Genomic DNA, 18,801 nt, shown 5'->3' with positions numbered 1-18,801 from the left:
AACTGGCTAGAGGCCTGTGAACACATGTAGGGTAGTGATAAACAGTAACATGCCGATTTGGCGGGTGGTTTCTAGTGGAGTGCTGCAGTGTTCATTTTTGAGCCCTTCCCCACTCCACCCCTTCCCGAAACCCCTATCCCCAGCCTGCCACTTCCTGCCCCTGCTTCACCTCTCCCCCGCCTCTTCCCCTCCATGCTCCTCTCCTCCCCCACAGTACTTCCCACACACCACTGAACAGCTGATCACCGGTGGGCAGGAGGAGCAGCTGATCCACAGGGTCACCGGTGGATGCTGAGCACCCACTATTTTTTCCCCATGAGCGCTCCAGCCTCCGAGCACCCACAGAGTCGGTGCCTATGACTAGGTTGATAGGAGAATTTTCTTGTGGACCTAGCGCTGTCTACACTGGGGGTTAGATCGGGTTAACTGCGTCACTCAGGGGTATGCATTTTTCACACCCATTTCCTAGTGTAGACCAGGCCTAAGACTATGAGTAAGTCAACACTTAGGCTACGTCTACACTACAAAATTAAGTTGACGTAAGTTACGTCAACATTCATCCACCACTGTAATTAAACCACTTTTGCATGTTCACGCAATTCTCCTTGTGATGGGGAGCATGTCCATAGTTGCTGCTCTTGCATTGACAGAGCAGTGCACTGTGGGTGGGTATCTCACTGTGCAACTTGCCACCATCTGCCATTGGGTGTTCTGGGAAGGGATCACTGTGCTTCAGAGGGGCAGACTCAGTGTCCCATGATGCAGTTTTCTTCGTCTCATTATTCCATGGGATTCCTACTATGTTTTGTGCTGCTTTTCAACAGCCTCTGTAAACTGGGTGCCCACCAGCTCTGTCTGAAAGCATGGATCCTGCACTGCTCTTCAGTCCTGTGATGAGCATTAGGAACACAACACAGCTGATTCTTCAGTATTTCATGAGCTGCAAATCTGATGATGACACAGTGGTGTCTGCCCTGCTGTGTGCCATGGACAGAAACAATTCAAGATTGCTTTTGGCATTCACGGAGCAGCTGCACATGGTGGACCGCTGGGATCAGATTGTGAGGCATATATGGGATGACAAGCAGTGGCTGCAGAACTTTCGGAGGCACAAATCCACCTTCCTAGAACTGTGTATGGCACTCACCCCTGCCCTGCGGTGCAAGGACACCAAAATGAGAGCTGTCCTAACAGTAGAGAGTAAGTGGCGATCGCTGTGTGGAATCTGGCAACTCCAGACTGCTACTGGTCAGTCAAGAATGAGTTTGGAGTGGGGAAGTCCTCCGTGGGGGTTGCAGTGATGCAAGTGTGCAGGGCCATTAATGGCCGCCTGCTACGAAAGACTGTGACTCTGGGCAATGTTCAAGAAATAGTGGATGGCTTTGCAACAATGGGATTCCCTAACTATGTCAAGGCGATAGATGGCATACATATCCCCATTTTGGCTCCAGACCACCTTGTGATGGAGTACATCAACAGAAAGGTCTACTTTTCCATGGTATTGCTAGCACTGGTGGCTCCCTGGGGTCATTTCACCGACATCAACACGAGTAGTCAGGAGAGGTTCATGACACATGCATCTTCAGGAACACTGGCCTGTACAGAAAGCTGCAAGCAGGGACTTTCTTTCCAGACCAGAAGATTCCAATTGGGGATGTGGAAATGTCAATAGTGATCCTTGGAGACCCAGCCTACCCCTTACTCCCATGGCTCATGAAACATTACACTGGTAACCTTGACTACAGCAAGGAGCGCTTCAACAACAGGCTCAGCAGGTGCAGAATGACAGTTGAATGTGCCCTTGGTCACCTAAAGGGTTGCTGGTGTTGCTTTTTTGGCAGGTTAGACCTCAGTGATCTCATGGTCGTAACAGCCTGCTGTGCTCTGCATAACATTTGTGAAGCTAAGGGGGAGAAGTTTCTGCAGCAGTGGAGTGTTGAGGTGGATTGGCTGGCTGCTGCTTTTGAGCAATCAGATACCAGGATAGTTATAGGGGCTCTCTGGGGAGCTATTCGAATCAGGGAGGCTTTAAAGGAACATTTTGACAATGAACCACAGTAATGTGGATTTCTTTAACGCATTGAGCCAGGCATTGTTTTCTTGCACCGAAGTATGAACCTTGTAATGATTGCTGTGTGTGTGTTAATTTTACAATGCAAATGCACTGATTACCACTGTGTATGAATTTCAGCAGCAACCACCATATGTAGGGGGCAAATAAAGATTCATTCTCTTTCAGTAAGTACATTTTTACTAAGGATTACTAAAAATTGATGCAAACATTTCTATGTTCTGCAATAAACATGAAAATGAAGAGCACATTTGCCAACAAGGCTCTCACAGCTGGGTGTATGTCACAGCTGTCATTGTGAAACATGTCCTTTGGGGTGGAGTGCAGGGGGTACTACGATGGCCCAAGAACACGTGAGGAACGTGTGGGGGGGAGTATGGGGAGGGCATGGAAGACAGTTTTGTATGGGCTGCAGGGGGTGGCGAGCACATGTGTTCTGCCTGAAGTTCAATCAGGGACCTCAGCATGTCTGTTTGGTCCTGGAGCAGCTTTATCATCCGCTCCTGCCCCTGTTTCCTCTCCTGGCTCTCCATTCACAGTTTCTCATTGATAGCCTCTCGCCATGCTTTCTGCTTGCAATCCAAAGCATCAGAGGATTGCAGCACTTCTCAGAACATGTCTTCCTTACTCTTCCTGTTTCATTTCCTTACCAGATGGAGCCGCTCAGCCAGTGTGCAAGAGGAGACCCTCAAGGGCACATCTGCAGATGTTAAAAAAATAAAATAGAGGCACTATTGTGAGTGCACTCACAGCCTTGATCCAAACAAGTTAGAGACACCACTTTCTCACCTTCCCTTGGCAGGCACACAGCATGGCGAGAGCTCCAGCCATAGTGAGTTTGGCCCGGGGGGTGCGGGGGGGAGGGCAATATGGACCTACGGTCACTATTCTGAATACTGGCACTGTTTTCCACAGGCAGGGGTGATAGCAGCTGATATCTCACTCCTGAGGGTAACCGAGGATACAAGGGCGCAGTTCCTGCATGCTAGCGCTGCAGACCGGGTCTGTATGCTGCTCACCTATGTGCTGCTATGGTGCCTGCAGAAGTAATTGCCTATTGGTGCAACAAAGTTCTTATCAGGGTGGAAGAAACAAGGCAGCCCTCCCAAGAAACCTTTGGCAGAGGATTGCAGAGTACCTCCCAGAAAGTTTGCTAGAGATCCCCAGGGAGGATTCCCGTGACATCCCAGTGTGCATAAACAAACTTTTCTGCAGGATGCCCTCTGCCTAGTTGCACAGAGGAATGAGAAGCAGATACAAACATGTGTTGGTTATTTCAGTATCTCTTCTACCCTGATTAAAAAAAGCAGAGCACTACCTCCCTGCAGCATCAAAGCACAAGGAGTACTTACCGGAGCTTCCCTCTCCTGCATCAGATGCACCAGAGCTGGAGAGCTGGGACTGGCTAGCCCCCTCCAGAGTTAAAAAGAGGTCCTGGCTCACCATGCAACCACACATCCCTGTCGCTTGTCTCTCATCATCCTCCAACTCCATTTCCTCATTCACCATGTTGTCCTTGGGGTTCAGTTCACTGGCCACTGTCTCCAGCCCCCCGCAAAGTATCCACGGGGCTCTTGGAGATGGAGGTGGTGTTGCCGCCGAGGATGGCTTGCAGCTCCTTGTAGAAGCTGCATGTCTTTGGTGACTCACCAGACCTACGATTGGCCTCCCTTGCCATCTGGTACATCTGTCATAGCTCCTTGATCTTAGCATGATACTGCTGTGTGGTCCCTTTCGTGCCCCTTCTCCTCCATGCCACAAGCAATCTGTCTGTAGGTATCATAGTTCCGGTGGCTGGAGAGGAGCTGGGACTGCACAGCCTCTTCTCTCCACAGATCCCACAGATCCACCAACTCTGGTGTGCTCCAGGCAGGAGTGTGTTTTCTGCGGGGAGCTGGTATGGTCAGCTGGGAAGATGCAATATGAGCTGTCCATGCCAAGCAAACAGGAAGAGGAATTTCAAAAATTCTCAGGGCTTTAAAGGGAGAGGAGCGCATGCCTGTGTACCTGGCTTCAGGGCAGCAGAGTTCAAACTGGTGACCCAAGTGGCCACGATGGACATTGTGGGATACCTCCTGGAGGCCACTTAGGGTGACGTAAGCAACGCAGCGTGTACACTGACATTGCGTCACTCTAAGTACATCGCCCTAAGCGCTATGCCTCTCATTGAGGTGGTTTTATGATGTCAGCGCAGCAGGAGAGTTAAATCAGTGGGAAGAGCATAGCAGTGTGTACACCTCCACAGTTAGGTCGACTTTAGCTGCCTTATGTCGTCTTAACTGTGTAATGTAGACAAGCTCTTAAACTGCTACAGTGGCACCTCCCCAAGAGGCGGTAGCTAGGTTGACAGAAGAATTCTTCCATTGACTTAGCACTGTCTACACAGGGGGTTAGTTTGGCTTCGCTATGTCTCTCCAGAGAGAGGATTTTTCATACCCCTGAGACGCATAGCTATGCTGATATAACTTTTCAGTGTAGACCAGTCCTAACGCATTCAGGGGGGTTCTTGTTCTGAGCTAAAGCCGCTATGAACTTGTAACCATAGAAAAACCCTCATGTGGGATTTGAAGGACTGATCACTTACCAGAGCCATCGTTGGAGTTGAGATGATCTCTCGTAAGCTCATTAGCACGTGTAGGTTCTTGTATTGGTTTTAATATATATTTTCTCTGTAATGCTCAGAAAGGGCTGTGTGGTAACCTATTACTGCTGGCAATTGCAGCTGTTCATAGCCTTTGAAGAGAAGGCAAAACACAGACATTGGCCTAGTTAGGCAGTCTGGCATGCTGGGAATAATACAGTGTAGGCAGGGAACTGTTCAGCCTGGAAATACCCTGGTCAGGAGGGAGAGAGACGCAGATCTCCACCCAAGAGAGGTGACAGCTGGGAGCCAGAAACCTAAGAGTTTGTGCTCTCGAGGGACCCTTGACGGAGAATACAGGTGCATTTGCCCAGAGCTGTTGCAAATGTATCTGGGGAAAATAATCCCCAAACCACACTCTGTCAAGCAAATTAAGCAAAGGAAAATGAACAGGTCTAACACTATAATCTTCTTTTTAAGTAACAAATGATTGATTAACTTGCTGCATTGAATTAGGAGAGTAAATGTTTCCTTTAATAAGCTGACATGCTGAATTTCGGAACATGTGCCTATTTTTAATACAGCAGAACTGTTGTCTCTTCCCTCTGTTCAGCATATTTCTCCAGGGAGCAACATAGCCTGATGCCCTCGGTAGAATTTCTGACTTCTGGTGCCTATTAACTGATTCTGTGTTCACTTGGCTAAACTGTGCAAACCCTTGTGGGAGGGTTTGGGTTGTTATAAAAAGTCTTGCTGTACTTCCAATCACACGCCCTATGAATCAAAACCAAAAATGACCTCCTCCTCCTGTTTCTGTTAAAAAACAGTTGCAGGAGAAATGTGGCATTGAAATTTCCATTTATTTGTTTTGTTTTTGCTAACCCCTTCCTCCCTCCCTCCTTTCCACATTCTTCTGTCCTAGGCTGACAAACACCGAATACTGTTATTTCAAAAGAGTTCTCCCATTCCTCTTTTGCCAGGACCTGGCATAAACTCAGTTCCCATTACAGAACAGCCTTGACTGATCAGTCCCACTCTTCTTACGATACTGAGTAGCCAGTCTCATAAGGAACCTTCTCTCCCCCATCTTTGGGCTTGATCCAACATATATCCAAGTCAATGGAAAGATGCCGTTAGTTTCAATGGAGTGGATCAGGTCCTTTTTTCTGGACACTGCTCATATAGACTCCTCTCACATCCCACATCACTCATGGGTGTACAGACTGATCAGTGCAGAGCGGACACAATAATATGTTGTTGTATATGCTTAATATAAAGTAAATACAAAGGAAATGGGATTTTGTTTTTCAAATTAATGGAAAGCAGCCAGAGACCAAGGTATCAGCAGCGCAGCTCCTCCTCGGTTATTTTTAGATAAAGCTGTATAACATGGAGATTTACATTACCTAATTTACTTTAGTCTCTATTGTAATGTAAATCTCCATGTCATACAGCTTTATTTCACAATTTTATATTAAAAAAACCAACCAAACAGCTGATGATGGGAGCTGTACTTCCCCACTGCTGAGACCTTGATCTCTGGTTGCTTTCCCATTAATTTGAAAATCAAAATCCCATTTTCTTTCACATTTCTCCCCCAAAAGCTTTCAAGAGATAACACATCCCCCATTCCTTTATTGTCATGTAAACTTGAACCCATAAAGAGCATAAATCTTTCCCCTCCAGAAGTTATCTGCTGTGTTTCTTCTTATCCTTTGGATGACTGCAGTAACTTTTATACCATGCTGTTGGGAGTGTAATGGTAGGCGCTTCATTAATAATGATTTGTACTATTGAAAAGTTTAAAACAGGCAGATCTTGGCAAGGAACAGACCCTATTTATTTTTGTTCTTTTTGTTAAACTCTGAAAAGAATGCTTTAAGAACAGATTTGCTTCTGCTCTGAGATACTACAAGCAATATTTCACATGCCACTGCCCCAGAGACTGTATTAATCAGCAGAACAGTAATGGGAGTACATTCTGATAATAAATATTTTCATGTTTTAGTAATAAAGGGGATACATTTTACGGTGTGAAAAGGAAGAAACAAGAAGAGCGGGTGCTCTACATTTAGAAACAGTGATAATTCCAGGGATTTGCTGATTGGAGAATTAAGGAGAAACAAATGGAATATTAAAATCCAGGCTTTGCAGTCAGAGAGGACTCAGCACAGCAGTGGATCAAAGAAGGAGAGCAGCAGATGTGGATCAGAAAGAAGAGAGCACAAATGAACGGTGCTGCCTGACAGCTGGGGTAGGCTTGGTTTCTTTGGGGTGCCTTACTTCAGAGAACCAGCAAGAAGTGTGAAAAAGATAAGGGTTTACAAGTGGCTGGGAGGAAGAGAAGGAGCTAGGAGGAAAAGTGTATCTTAGGGCTCTGAAATGTTGGTGGATCTGGATCCTGATAAAGCCTTGATCTGCTCCTGGGTTTGCTGGTACACATTGTGTAACAACAGGAGATGAGTGGGGAAATCAGGGAATTGTATTAGTGAATACAAATACTTCAGGGGGTGAAATATTCACAGCAAAATTCAGGATCCCAACACTCGAGCCTTTTCACATTTAATTGTGAATTCAAAATTGGTCCTGGTTTTTGCAATATTTTGTAGTAAAAAAGAAATCATTTTCAGAGAAAGCAAGCACATTATTGAGCAAAATGATTTTCAGTGTAAAAGCATGGGAAAGTGCAAAATTTGCATGTTTTTGGAAAATGTCATGAATATATAAAATGTCATGGGTGAAATCATGGGGAAAACAAAATTATGGAAAATGTGAAAATAATGTCCTCAGTTTCACAGAGGCTTATTTAAATACTCATTGTTAGAAATTTCCCAGTCTCTTTTACTTGTGTCATTTAGTTCCTCCACAGTGTATGCCCGGAGTAGAAAAAAACTGTAGATATGTATATTGCAAGGATCTGGGGTGATAGTGGATCATAAATTGAATGAGTGAACAGTGTGATGTCATTGCAAAAAAGGCAAATATCATTCTGGGACATATTAACAGGAATGTCGTATGTAAGACATGGAAGGTAATTGTTCCACTCTACTTGGGCACTGATGAGGCCTTAGCTGGAGTACTGCATCCAATTCTGGGTGCCACACTTCAGGAAAGATTGACAAATTGGAGAGAGTCCAGAGATGAACAACAACAATAACCAAAGATTTAGACAATCTGATATATGAAGACAGGTTGAAAGACTTGGGCATGTTTAGTCTAGAGAAAAAAAAAGGCTGGGGGGAGGAGGGGACATGATAATAGTATTCACATATGTAAAAGGTTATTATAAAGAGGATGGTTAGCAATTATTCTCCATCTTCACAGACAGTAGGAAAAACAGTAATCAGCTTAGTTTGCAGCAAGGGACATTTAGGTTGGATATTAGGAAAAACTTTATGGGAGTAGTTATGTACTTGATAAGTTACCAAGGGAGGTTTTGGAATCCCCCACTAGTGCATGTTTTTTAAGAACAGGTTAGACAACCACCTGTCAGGGATGGTCTGGTTTTACTTCTTCTTGCCTAAGCATGTGGGGATGGACTACTAGATGACCTCTCGAGGTCCCTTCCAGCCCTACATTTCTATGATGCCATGATTACCATTTGAGTAGATTATTTTTGAACATTGGAGGCTTTAAAATCTTGTCTGTGAAGCTCCAACAAGGCCTTTGGAAACAGAGAGTAGGAATAAATGGCCTTTTCTCAGTCAAAAAAGAGGTGCCCCCAAAATCAGTATCAAATTATGAAATAGCTTTGCAGGAAAGGAAATTAAATGCCAAACACTATATTAAAAGACTATCTGATTGAACCCATTAAAGAAATCACATTCTTCATAAAGGATCTACGGTATCATTGTTTTTCTTCACTAAGAAATGCTCAGAATGCTGTGCGATATAACTTATCATTGGCAAAATACTTATTTATTCAGCATAGACCAAGTATATAGAAGGATATAACTAATTTTTAGCCTGGCCCCAACCTACCCTCTGATATGCGGGTGTAATTTTGCACCTGCATTTAACTGTGCAGCAGTACCCATTTAGACAGGGCCGGCTCCAGGCACCAGCCGACCAAGCACATGCTTGGGGCAGCACCTTATAAGGGGTGGCCAATGTTGGGGTGGCAGGGGATGCTCGCGGTGTGTTTGTTTTTGTTTTTGTTCGCGGGGCAGCGCTTGAGGGTTTTTTTTTGTTTTGGTGGCGCAGCGCTGGGGGGGCGCGGGGGCTTCGGCTGCGCGGCGCTGGGGGGGACGGGGGTTTGGGCGGTGCGGCGCGGTGCTCCGGGGGTTTAGGCGGCACGGCGCGGCGCTCGGGGGGCGGGGGTTTGGCCAGCCGGTGCGGCACAGTGCGGTGCTCTGGGGGTTTGGGCGTGGCGGCGTGGCGCTGGGGCGGGGGTTTGGCCGGCCCGGCGCAGAGCTCCGGGGGTTTGGGTGGGGCGGCACGGCGCTGGGGCGGGGGGTTGGCCGGCGCGGCGTTCCGGGGGTTTGGCCGGCGTGGCGCTCGGGGGGCCAGGGTTTGGCCGGCCAGCGCGATGCTCCGGGGGTTTGGGCGGCCCGGCGAGGCACTTGGGTGGGGGCGGGGGTTTGGGCAGCGCGGCGAGGCGCTTGGGGGGGTTCGGCAGCGTGGAGCTTGGGGGGATTCGGCGGCCTGGCGCTCCGGGGGTTTTGGGTGACCCGGCACTCAGGGGGCAGGGGTTTGGGCGGCCCAGCATGGCACTGAGGGTGGGGTGTTACTGTGGGGCAGCGCTCTTCTTTTTTGCCTGGGGCGGCAAAAAAGTTAGAGCCGGCCCTGTATTTAGATGCCTAATTACTGCCTGTAGGTGCATAGTTAAGTGATTCTGTGGATCACTTATACTGGAGTAATATATACCTATAGATTAGATTGTTGTAACATAGGACCAGATATATTTTTCTTTCACTGAACCTAATGGCAAAACTCCCATTTACTTTAGTGGGATTAGAAGAAGATGCAAAAGGGATAACTTAATTAAGCTTTTGTTAAATTTGACATACAATAAAGAAAATCTAGCTTTCAAATGGTACAAACCTGAAATAATAATAATTTAATTTATTCTTGGATAGAAAGGAGATGGATAGATGGAGGCAGTTAGAGGGGAGAAAGAGGACCCTGGAAAAGAGAGTGGGGTCTACAGGGGCTGAGGGGAGAGAAAGAGCTCACTAGAGAGAGCAGGAGATAGCACTAATGATAGTCCCATAGAAAGGGAATGAAAGAGGCAATACCACATAATTATGGATCCTTCTGACAAGTAATAGAATTACCTCTCACTGGCTTTTTCAGAAAGCAGCAACCTTGACCCATGATTAGCCTGTGGGATGATATTAAAACTGTCAAAAGAGGGGAATGCATTTGCTCTAGTTGACAGACAAAACAAAACATGAAACAAGACATGCTTTAGGAGATGTTCAGAACTAAATCAAATCCACAGAAAGGCCTGGCGTAAGATCTCCAAAACTAACGTAATCCTTACAAACCTAATTCATCTGAAGTATTAACATTCTGATACAGGAGTATGCTGACCTTACATTCATAACAATGTGCCAACAATGTTGGAAGTGTTATTCAGAAAATTCCAACCCACTTACAGCACCTCAAACATCACATGGCTACTCTTAAAGGCCAGTGAAAGATATTAACGAAATTATTGATCAGTTTGGACAGTATTGTAAACCCCATATAAATCCATTTGCCTTCTGACTAATGAAACCTGGTTTTGGTTGGATCCACCCCCCCTCCACCCCCATCCCCCGCTAGGAATACCAGCCTAGAAGTCTCATTTCCACTGCAGACATTGCTAGTGCATAAAAAGAGAATGCCTGCGGAGAAAACGCCTAGATTAGACACATTCCCTGTGGAGCTCTCAGAAACCATTTCTGATAAAACATGTTATTAAAGTTGTTTTTCTTTTGTAATTATACTTCAGCTTGGACATAATATTTGAAGGCTGCAATGTCAAACACATACTGTATTAACAGAAACAAAATCAGCTCAGGAGGCTGCTTCAAGTCTCATTACTCATGCAGCTACAATGTCACAAATAGCCCAATTTCAGTATCTCTATTCCCATGCGCAGCACAGCAATGGAGGGCTGGAGGTGGGGCAAAATGCTGCCTTTATTGTGGGGTGTTTGTGAGAGCATACTCACCTCCTCCCCCATGAAAGTTAAAGCAGTCTCAGGAATGGTCTGATGCTCCACTTCTCATGACTTCCTAGGGGCTTTGGAAGCAGGGGATAAGCAGAGCACCACAGTGTTCCAGACACAACTCCTACCCTTGGGAAGCTGAGGGGCTTGATTAAAGCTGCCTGGCCAGCTCTAGGCCACAGGGGTGTAGGAAATCCATTGACTCAAAGACCATTTTATGCATCAGAGCAATGTAAATGGGCCTGAGTATGACAGAGCCCTATAACTCTAGTGGGATACGCACATATTATAATTTCACATTGAGTTTTTTTATATATGCATCTCTCTCTCTCTAGATATACACACATGTATTTATATAAACATGTGTATGCTCACATATGTTCACATAATCTTTATCGTCTGTCTATTGACATGCTGGTGTGTATACAGCTATAGAAAAATCTGTATAACTATAACATTTTGCCCACCTATATTTCTTTCTATGAATGATAAATAATTAGTGTTGTAGCTATAAAGCTTATATATTCCTAGTCAATGACACCTTCAAGGTCTCAGTGCTGCCTACTGCTTGACCTTGGTTTAAAAGCTCACAGAATGGAAACCTTGAAACCAAGATCAACAAGATTCATTCTGACAGAAACCAGATGCAGCACAATAGAGAAAAATACACATTTAATTTTAGTCTTTTTTAAGTAATCCTCACTGTTACCAGTTCTTAATATCCTAATGTACAGACTGTCCTTCACCATATGGAGCATTCATTTTAATGCTCCAATTACATCTTGCTTGTACAGTGCTGTAAGTACAATAACTCTAGCGATTCTACATTATTCCCTTTTTGCAGCTGGAGAACACATACATACCAGTGGCAGTAACATAATAGGGTGCTAACAGCTTTAGAATGAGGCTCTTTTATTGAAAGATTCCTGACTTCATAAAAGAATACAATGAGAAACATTATATTTCATAACATTTGAACAGTGGGTTATGAGGCTGTAATACCAAAAAAAAAAAAAAAATCCATATTATGGATATTTTTGACCTCAAAGATGCTGCTATTGTCTTATGTTTATGTTCATTTGTACATTCTGCGTCAAGGCAGCTAATCTCATATAGGGTTTAATATATTTCTTATTTGGTCTTTCAAGGAAAATGGAACAACAGCTCTAAAAAATGGGAAGCCGAATCTGAGGTCAAGTGTTTTGTGCTAAATCAATGTGGTCCATATTAAATGGAGTTAAAGTAGCTGACTAATCTCAAATCAGAATTGTGAATGGGGAAAGAGCCACCCATTGAATTGATTTCACAGTGGTAGCTGTGTTAGTCTGTATCAGCAAAAACAACGAGGAGTCCTTGTGGCACCCTAGAGACTAACAAATTTATTTGGGCATAAGCTTTTGTGGGCCACTTCATCAGATGCATGGAGTGAAAAATACAGTAAGCAGTATATATATTACAGCACATGAAAAGATGGGAGTTGCCTTACCAAGTGGGGAGTCAGTGCTAACGAGGCCAATTCAATTAAGGTGGAAGTGGCCTATTCTCAACAGTTGATTACTTTTGTAGTGCTAACGAGGCCAATGCAATCAAGGGTGACGTCGCCCATTTCCAACAGCTGACAAAAAGGTGTGAGTATCAGCAGAGGGAAAATTACTTTCGTAGTGACCCATCCACTCCCAGGCTTTATTCAGGCCTAATTTGATGGTGTCCAGTTTGCAAATTAATTCCAGTTCTGCAGTTTCTCATTGAAGTCTGTTTTTGAAGTTTTTTTGTTGAAGAATTGCCACTTTTAAGTCTGTTATTGAGTGTTCAGGGATATTGAAGTACTCTCCTACTGGTTTTTGAATGTTACAATTCTTGATGTCTGATTTGTGTCCATTTATTCTTTTGCGTGGAGAGGCTGTGTCTAAAACTCTGTTTTCTTCTCAGCATTTCCTACCATCGTTACACCTGAGCAGCTCCATCAGTAGGGTTGCCATCTTTCTAATTGCTGGTAACTGGACCACCGAGGCCCTGCTCCTGCCCCACCTCTTCCCCCCAAAAGCGGCTACATGGCAGACCTTACAGAGGCGCAGTTGCAGCGGTATAGCATGCTGCTGTAAGGTCTGTAGTGTAGACAAAGCCATAGATTTGTCAGCTCTGAATGAATACATGATGAATAACTGGGTTCAGTCCAAAAACTCCAAAATCTATGTTGGTCACAAACAAACAAACATCCTCTCATGATCTGTTATTTCATGTGAAGTGCATCCAAAGACTGTACCTTAGATTTCTATAGTAATTTGGGGAGACTTCTGGGGATTACGCCACTTGAAATAACTGTATTTTCCTTAATAAATTTTTCTTACATTACTTCTGACTTTCTCATTTACTGGCATCTTCTGGATTATAGTTTGGAGTCGGGGTTTATGTGAGTGAGTACAATAAACCTTACAACAAACCAAAATAAAATAATAAGAACTAATGTTTGGAGTTGGTCCAAACCTTAAACCAGAAGTTTACTTTGTACTAATAATTAGCAATTATGTTGTGATTTACATGTTCAAAGCACTGTTCAGACATTAATTAATATTAATTTTACTGCCCATAAGGTATCGTTCAGTTGTTAATATGATTTATGTCATGCATTAAGATATGGAGCAGAATATGATTGTTCTGTTTATCTATTAAAACAAACGGTACAGGATAGTACAGTTATTGGCTGCCTAGAAATAAACATTTTCAACCAGGTGACCCTGCTGGGAGCTCCACATCCTCATCTAACTCCACCTCTTCATCAATAATGTCATCCTCCAGGTTAGGTCCTCTTTCCGCCGCCTCCGTTCCCTCCGAAGTATCCACGAGGCTCTTGGCGATGGAGGTGGGGTCGCCACCGAGGATAGCATCCAGCTCCTTCTAGAACCGGCAGGTCTTAGGTGAAGCACTGGAGCGACGGTTTGCATCCCTCACCTTATGATACGCCTGCCTCAGATCTTTTATCTTCGCTCTGCAGCATGTCCTGATCATAAACCTTTTCACACAAGCATCAAGAAATGTGCCTGTAGGTATCAAAATTCCTACAGCTTAAGTGCAGTTGGGACTGCACAGCCTCCTCTCCCCATATACTGAGCAGATCCAGCAGCTCTACAGTGGGCCAAGCAGGAGAGCGTTTGCTGCAACAAGCTGCCATGGTCACCTGGGACGATGCGATGAGACCTCTCCACACTGAGACAGCAGGAAATGGAACTTCAAAAATTCCTGGGGCTTCTAAGGAGCAGATGGATGCATACCTGGCTGCAGGGCAGTGGAGTTCAAACCGCTGACCAGAGTGGTCACGATGGGCATTGTGGGACACCTCCTGGAGGCTAATTAAAGTGATGAAATCAAGCGAGGTGTCTACACTGGCACTTTGTCAAGAAAAATGTAGAGGCAAAAGGTGGATGTATTTAGTTCCCAAAACCGGGCATCTTTCCCGACAAAAGTTGCATTGCAGTGTCTATGCATGCACTGTTTGGTCGACAAAAGGCAGTTTTTGGCGACAAAGCTTGGTAGTGTAGACAAGGCCTTAGTAAAGCACTCAGGAGGCAGTCTGAAGGGAAAGAAGGCACAGCAGTTAATAACTGCAAGAATAATCAGCTCAAAGGGGTTTGCTTAAGTTTCTGGAGATCTCTAGTTTACACTGAGAATGCTCAGATCCTTTAAAAAGCATTAGCACAGTCACGCCCATATTTTTTAGCTATTCTTACTCCTCCTAAACAGTAATTACATAGTGAATTGTGGTCTAAATAATGTGAATTCAGTATGGGGCTATTAAACGTATCCACTAAAGCAAGAATGGCTTTATTTGTTAGGTCATAAGTTTAGGTTGTGGGGGAAGATCAAGCCACAAACTGCCTCCCTCATCAGTTCTGTTTAGGGTGGCCAACTTTCTAATTTGTGAAAACCAGACACTGAGTGCTGGAACCTCCCCCGCCTCCTGCTCCGCCTCTTCCCCCAAGTCCCCACCCCTTGTTCCGCCTCTTCCCCTGAGGCCACAACCCTTGTTTTTCTTCTCTCCCCCCCACCAACACTCGCTGCTCTCTCCACCTCACACCCTCTGCCAGTTGAGCAGGGCTCTGGAGGTGGGGGTGAGTGGGGCAGGGCAGGGGAGGGAGAGCCACGCTTGGGGCAGGACGGGGAAGCCACCAGTATCTTTCTCTGCCAGAGCCATTCCTGAGTGTGCCTCCAGGTTCCAGCAGCACCTGCTGCTCTTCCCACCCCCAGTGGCAGAGGTCAGTTACTGCAGGTAACTGGACTTTTAGTGTCTGGTCAACAGTGCTGACTGGACAGTGCCAGGTCCCCGTTTCAGCCAGACTTTCCAGCCAAAAACCAGACACCTGGCGACCCTAGGTCTGTTGCCAAAGAAAACCTTTATATAGCACCATAGGTAGGCATGACTACATAGGTGTGGGCTCCAGTAGCACAATGGGTTAGCATACAGTACTTATAGAGCAGTGTTGTGTGGAGTAATGCTGAGGTTGGGAGTTCAAACCTCACCTGGAGCACAACTGGGAGGGGGAGAGGGATAGCTCAGTGGCTTGCGCATGGGCCTGCTAAACCCAGGGTTATGAGTTCAATCCTTGAGGGGGCCATTTAGGGAACTGGGGTAAAAATCTGTCTGGGAAGTGGTCCTGCTTTGAGCAGGGGGTTGGACTATAGATGACCTCCTGAGGTCCCTTCCAACCCTGATATTCTATGACCCTAAAGTACAAAGATAAGGACAGAGTTGTAGGACTGCAGTAACCCCAATAAGCTGCTTGTTTTGCCTGTGCTTAATGTCAGCAATAAAGAGTGTTGAGAAATCTGAACTCAGTTACAGTAGCATTATATTTATTCTATATTTATACAACAATAATAAATCACTTCAGAGTGCATTTCTGGGAGATGACTGCATTTCTCTGGTGACTGAAATCTCTGATCCCTCAGCCTTTTGACTCACAATGTATCTTAGTGATGTTTTAACCCTCAGAACTTTTTACTGCTTAATACACACTGTTGAGTGCAGCAACATCTCACTACATAAACTTCAGGGAATTCTGAATTAAAAGCAAATCCACTTGACTCATTTGAAAACAGAAATCCCCCTTCAATTAATTCCTCATAAATACTGAAGATTGTTACACATAGGTCTCTGACATACTTGCTCCTATTGAAGGAGTTAATCATAAAAGTCTATGCCTATAAATAGAAGGATAAAAACACATTCTTTCCCTTTTGTTTTGTTACATATTATAAAAATATATGACATAATTGAGATTCATGTAAGTAGATTTGGAAGATTTTTCATGTTTCCTTGAACTTAAAGATATAAACAGAGTTTGGGACTTACCAAGAATGGCTTTGGTATCTCAAAGTAAGTCTACATGGCAAAAAATCTCCATGGCAGCGAATGGCAGAGCCCAGGTTTACAGACTTGGGCTTGTTCCACAGTGCTAAAACTAGGTGTGTAGATATTTAGGCTCAGGCTGGAGCTTGAACTCTGAAGTTCAGGATAAGGGCTGGGTTTCAGAGCCCAAATTCCAGCCCCAGCCTGAACATCTACCTACATACCTATTTTTAGTGCCCTCATGTTAGCCCCAGTCAGTAGATCTGGGCTCTGAGGCCTGGTCTACACTAGGCTTTTATGTCGACTTTAGCGCCGTTATATCGAATTAACCCTGCACCCGTCCACACCAGGAAGCCATTTAGTTCGACATAAAGCTCTCTTTAAATCGATTTCTGTAATCCTCCCCAACGAGAGGATTAGCGCTAAATTCGACATGGCCATATCGAATTAGGCTAGGTGTGGATGGAAATCGACGGTAATAGCTCCGGGAGCTATCCCACAGTGCACCACTCTGTTGACGCTCTGGACAGCAGTCCGAGCTCGGATGCTCTGACCAGCCACACCCCCGGGAAAATTTGAATTCATTTTCATTTTCCTGTCTGGGCAGTTTGAATCTCAGTTCCTCTTTGGACATCGAGGGGAGCTCAGCAGCAGTGGCAACTATGCAGAGCTCTCCAGCAGAGATGGCCGTGCAATGTAATAGAAAGAGGGCCCCAGCATGGACTGATCGGGAAGTCTTGGATCTCATCGCAGTGTGGGGCGATGAGTCCGTGCTTTCAGAGCTGCGCTCCAAAAGAAGGAATGCTAAGATCTACGAGAAGATCTCTAAAGCCATGGCAGAGAGAGGCTACAGCCGGGATGCAACGCAGTGCCGCGTGAAAATCAAGGAGCTGAGACAAGGCTACCAAAAAACAAAAGAGGCTAACGGACGCTCCGGATCCCAGCCCCACACATCCCGTTTCTACGAGGCACTGCATTCCATCCTGGGAGCGGCCGCCACCACTACCCCACCCCTGACCGTGGACTCCGAGGATGGGATCATGTCCGCGGCCGGTTCCTCGTCGGACATGACAGCGGACGGGGAAGATGAAGAAGGAGATGAGGAGGACGAGGCAGTCGACAGCGCTGGCACCGCTGATTTCCCCGACAGCCAGGAGCTCTTCATCACCCTTACCGAGATCCCGTACCAACCGTCCCCATCCCTTACCCCGGACACAGAATCAGGGGAAGGATCAAGCAGTAAGTGCTGTAAACATGTAAACATTTATTTAAAACAGAACGGTAATATTTATACTATTAACAATGTACATTTATAAAAGTTCTGTAAACTAGTAAAAAAATAATCAGGTACAAAACAGGAATATTTACAAAGGTAACAAATGGGTTTTCATGATTTCTCTGTCTTAGGCTCTTCTCAATTTAGTCCCAAGTATTTTAAAAAAATTTCACAATGTCCGTTACTACATGATTCCCAGGCCCAAGACGCTCCACTCCAAAGTCCCAGTGCACCTACGCGAAAATCCGGTCAATGTGGCCGGGGATCGACGAGAAATCCTCGTAGGAGAACTCCTCGTAGGTCTCGTGGAGGTAGAGCTCAAGCCTGTTGATCAGGTTCCGGGGTAGGGCGATCTTAGTGGGCCCTCCGTGGTAGCAGACATGTCCCCTCCACGCCACAATCAAGTACTCCGGGATCATCGCACGACATAGCATGGCGGCATACGGCCCCGGTTTCTGCATGCTTTCCCGCAGCATGCGTTCTCTCTGGGTGTCCGGGATCCTCAGGAGGGTGATGTCGCTCATGACGCCCTGCTTTGAATTAGGGAGGGGAATGTTAGTATTGGGACTGCTTTACAGCCACGCGGTGGAGGGAGAGGGGCAGCATACAGGGATCTTTCCCTGGGACAGCCGCGAGGGGGTGGGACAGGGGCAGAGTTGATGCTGTCCTGATTGCTGGCAGCAGAGACTGGCATTGCTTTCAATGTGAAAGGAGGCCAGTGCTACTGCTGGAGTTTTAAGCAGCCACAAGTCTGCGGCTTACCATTATTGCCCGCTCCAGAAGTTCAGGTCTCCAGCCACAGTTCTCTGAACAGTCCAAGACCTCCGCAAGTCCACAGGCACTGAAGGCGACGGCCGAAAATTCGACCTTGTCCTGAGTGCGCATGTGAGAGGTGCAGTGCATGGTCTTGTTCACAGAGAAAGACTAGGTTCTTTGTATACAATTTCATTTATCTGTCTCAGGAATTCACTCCCTTTTCACAATTCACACAGACACATCTGCGACTGTCTCCCAACCCAGCCTCTCAGCACACTCCCAGAGGCTAGCGCAGATTAGGCGGAGGAAGAAGAAGACGCGTGAAGACATGTTCTCAGAACTAATGGACTGCTCCCGAGCCCAGGCAGCCCAGCAGACACAGTGGAGGGAGAACTTGTCACAAATGCACCGAGCAGTCATGGAACGGGAGGAGAGGTGGCGTCAGGAGGACCAACAGGCTACTGAAAAGCTGCTTGGACTAATGAGGGAGCAAACGGACACGCTCCGGCGCCTTGTGGATGTTCTGCAAGACCGGAGGCAGGAGGACAGAGCCCCGCTGCAGTCTATCTGTAACCGCCCTCACCCGCCACCAAGTCCCACACCACCCTCACCCAAA

This window comes from Terrapene carolina, unplaced genomic scaffold (genome assembly GCF_002925995.2).
Source record: "Terrapene carolina triunguis isolate 2854851 unplaced genomic scaffold, T_m_triunguis-2.0 Scaffold23, whole genome shotgun sequence".
Classification (NCBI taxonomy): Eukaryota; Metazoa; Chordata; order Testudines; family Emydidae; genus Terrapene; species Terrapene triunguis.
Note: the sequence above shows the minus strand (reverse complement) of the source record.